Source organism: Euprymna scolopes, chromosome 17, assembly GCF_053919585.1.
Source record: "Euprymna scolopes isolate OS-2025 chromosome 17, ASM5391958v1, whole genome shotgun sequence".
In the NCBI taxonomy this organism is placed as follows: Eukaryota; Metazoa; Mollusca; class Cephalopoda; order Sepiida; family Sepiolidae; genus Euprymna; species Euprymna scolopes.
The window spans coordinates 109,688,181-109,692,816 of record NC_136498.1 but is presented as its reverse complement, the minus strand read 5'-3'; the positions used below and the strand labels follow the sequence as shown (position 1 = coordinate 109,692,816).

General features: G+C 27.4%; 1 pseudogene; it reads right to left on the bottom strand.

Annotated features, from left to right (window-relative positions):
* Positions 1–3,856: 3,856 nt before the first annotated feature.
* Positions 3,857–3,973, bottom strand: LOC145297108 (5S ribosomal RNA; annotated as a pseudogene).
* Between the last annotated feature and the right edge of the window lie 663 nt (positions 3,974–4,636).

The window sequence follows — 4,636 nt, the reverse complement described above, 5'->3', positions numbered from 1 at the left end:
TTAAATATGCGCAGTTCACTTTATTCATTTATGAAATACATTCGAAGTACAGAACTTAAGTAAATAAATTTGGCCTGACATGAATTTGGCCTACAACGAAATAAATTTAGCCTGAAATGAAGTAAATTAATTTAGCCTGAAATGAAGTAAATTAGGCATGAAATTAAGTACATTTAGTCTGAAATTAAAGAAATTTCGCCTTAATGTGCCCTGATATAAATTTGATTTTAAATAAATTTGGCCTGGAATGGAAGAAATTTGGCCTGAAATAAAATTAATTTGGCCAGAAATGTGGCCTAATGAAATTATTTTGGCCTTTAATAAATTAAATTTAACCAGAAATAAAAAATAAAATTCGGTTTGAAATGAAAAAAATTTGACCTAAAATGAAAAAAAAAAAAAAAAAAAAAAAAATCGGCGTGAAATTACATAAATTATTTTATGTAATGTACATTATGTTGCATTTAAAAAAATATCACTGAAAATTTTATATCTTTATCATTAATTGCTAGATGAAAGATAATGTTTTTTAAATTGCAACATATTATAACTGATTAAAAATTTTATATCTATATCATTAAAGATAACGTTTTTAAATTGCAACAAAATGTCCATTACATAAAATAAATCCAAGGTAATTTCTTGATTCAATTTAAATTAAATTTTTACACCTTACTTTGTAAAATTTATAAAAGTGCCCTTTGAAGATAAATAAATTTCAAATTGAATCTTATACCTTTATTTTTAAAGCCTATAGTAAAAACATTTTGTTTAACAATTTTCATGCCTTGGATGAAATGCTTTTCTAACTTGTATCTTATCTTTTTAAGATTATATTTTAAAACTCTCCTTCTCTCTATTTCAGTTTGTATTTCTCCTCACACCACAACTCATTTTTGTATTATTACAGGTCTGAATATTCTAACTTTCAGTTTGTATTTCTCCTCACACCACAATTCATTTTTTGCGACTCCATCTTTGTAATACAGGTCTGAATAATGAGAAAATCTGAATTTTTTTTAAACAAAACTTTAAAATAACTTTTTTAGATTACATTTTTTAAAACTTCTTTCAGAATAGAAAATCTTTAAAATTTAATAAGGAACATATTTCATATAGGTTTCATTCAGTACATAACGAGAAAAATAGAGATGAAAATTTCAAAAAAACTATTATGGTCAATAGTAGTCCTCGCCAGCGAATGTTTTTGTTATAATTATTCTATTCTTCTTCTTCTTCTTCTTCTTCTTCTTCTTCTTCTTCTTCTTCTTCTTCTTATTATTATTATTATTATTATTATTATTATTATTATTATTATTATTATTATTATTATTATTTAAAACATTTTGTGTCCTGCTCTTGGGCGCGAAGACTAATAGATTTATATATATATATATATATATATATATATATATATATATATATATATATAGATATATAGATATATAGATATATAGATATATGGATTTATAGATATATATATATATTTATATATATATTTATAGATATATATATATATTTATAGATATATATATATTTATAGATATTTATATTTATAGATTTATAGATATATAGATTTATAGATATATATTATTTATAGATATATTATTTATAGATATATATATATATTTATAGATATATATATATATTTATAGATATTTATATTTATAGATTTATAGATATATATATTTATAGATATATATATATTTATAGATATATATATATTTATAGATATATAGATTTATAGATATGTAAATTTATATATATATTTATAGATATATAGATTTATATATATATGTATATATATATATTTATAGATATATAGATTTATATATATATATATTTATAGATATATAGATAGATAAATATATAGATGTATAGATATATATATATATATTCATAGATATATAGATTTATAGATATATATTTATATATATTTATTTATTTATATATATATATATATTTATAGATATATAGATTTATATATAGATTTATAGATATATATTTATATATATTTATTTATTTATATATATATATATATTTATAGATATGTAGATATATATATATATATATTTATAGATATATAGATTTATATATATATTTATAAATATATATATTTATATACATATATATATTTTTATATATATATATTTATATATATGTATATATTTATATATATATATATATTTATATATATATATTTATATGTATATATATTTATATATATATATATATATATATATATATATATATATATATATATATATATATATATATATATATATATATATATATATAGGACACTATCAGTTAAAAGAATGTACTAGCCTGGTAGATGGGAGACCACCTTTTTTTTGCATCAGGTTGTTTCTTTTTAATAACCAGAAAAGGGTTGATATGCCTGACGATAAAATAACAAAACAAAACCAAATACTCTGAATAAATATTTGTAAATATTAAGAACTTCATTGGTAAAATCAAATAAAAAAAAGGAAATGGTTAGACGAAATAACTAAAAGACATTGCAGCTGGATCCCTTTGAAAGGGGTTGTTGAACGGTATTTTTGTGTGTATGTACTGCGTGTCCGTTCCTGTCTGATTTAAACAGTTCACAATCCGAGAAAGCGAAACACAATTAATCCGTGAATAGGCGAATATAAAAGGGATTAGTTTTCGTTTCGTCTTCATCGGGTTAAAGCAACGATTAGCCGGTAATCCACGTTATGTTCCGGGGAGAAAGTGAAGAAAAAAGAAAGACAGAAAGAAAGAATACAGCGTTTTTTTATTATTATTATTATCTGGAATGCATTCGACCATTAAAAAAAAAAAAAACCTACAGTGTGATCTACGCGACCTTAAGCCCATTTGAAAGCGACTATGCCAAGGTCCGTAGGGGCATTTGTGAGCAGGCGGTATCTCGCGGGATTACCCATTTGACGAAGATATATTATTGTGTGAGATTGTGTAAGCCGTAACCCTTGAATTCACTAGGACAATCACTTTGTCAATTATCTACAACTTCTTATTGATGTAGACCGTGTTTAGATTCACCAAGCATTCTAAGGGGCTCTGTATGCATATCTGTCGCATTTCAGCTTTAAATAGCATGCTCATCACGAGATATACAGATTAGATATCTTCTATCAAAAGGTTGGTGCAAAAGTTTTACCGTTTAGTAGAAGGTTCATTTTAAACCATTTTAATTTATTTTATGCATATTGTTAATATTAAACATATCACCATGATTAATTTATTACTTTTTCTTTCAGATTTATTAAAGCATCATTCATTTTTTCTGCAATATTTTCATCCATATTGATGCAAAACGACCTTTTTTAGTCAACAGAAAGAGAGTCATCTTCCATCATGATAATGCTCGCCCTCACACAACGCTACTGACCAAATATCTTCTAGGAGGATTTGGTTGGGAAATCTTGCCTCATCCGTCATATTTTTCTGGCTTGGCTCCCTCCGATTATCACTTATTTAACTGTATTTTGTAAAGCCATAGTATTCGAACCAGTCATTAGATTTAACCTCTATTATCGACATGTTGGCAAATTCAATGTACACATATCAAGGCAAGGGCTGTGTCTTTTGATTTTGACATTCAGTACAATAGTAAAATCGCATGAAAAGAGATGATCACATTCAATGCTACCAAACACACACAGTCCCCCTTCAGTCTTTGACAGACTATTGTTATCCACGAAGGGTTGTGTGCGTGTGAAATTTTCGTAGTAGGAGGTGTGCAATCTCCAACCACACCTCTCCTGAGTCGACATTGTTTAATACCAGTGGCAAGTGAAGTGTATGTACAGGACATCTGGAAACAAATGCCGAGATAAGCAGAGAGCACATACAGCGCCTAGAATTCCCAAATGGTCACCATTCTGGTACTAACCAGGCTCAACGTTGCTTAACTTCGGTGATCTGACAAGAACCGGTGTGTCAACGCAATTATGCCGTGTATGCCACCAAACAAAGCTACTTTCTTTTAACAATTATAAGAAACGTTTCAACTATTACCATGGCTGACAGCAATCTTCCCGAAACTACGACATTTAACTCTTCAGCCTAACATTCACGAGCAGCATAAGATGAAATACAAACTTAAAAGATACTGCTGCAAAGAAGGTGGGCTCCATCTACCGGGTTGAAAAGTTCTCACAGCTGCCAAAATTCCATGTCTTTATAAATCCTCCAAATTCGCCCATTGTTGCCACATCTGGGCTGGTGCGCTAACCACTAGTATCTCCCTCTTGCACTGGGCGCAAAAAAAGAATCTTTGATTTATTTGATCCTACAATAACTACCGAGCTCCAGACTGTGTCCCGTTGCCGCAGTGTTGCATCCTTGTACTTGTTTTGTAAGTGCTTCTACAGAATGTGCTCCAACGAACTTACTGCATTTGTTTCGCCCTCAACGAAAAAATCTCCGATCAACTTGACAAGCAGTAAAATTTGTCCCTTTCCTGCATAGGTCATCAAATTCCGGAAAACCGTATTTTAATAGTTTCTTTTCTTGAACACCTTGCCTTTGGAATTACTTTCCTATTTCCGGTTTCCACTTCCGTACCAACTTGCAGAAATTTAAACGTAATATTAACATACATGTTAAATTATCACATTAAATG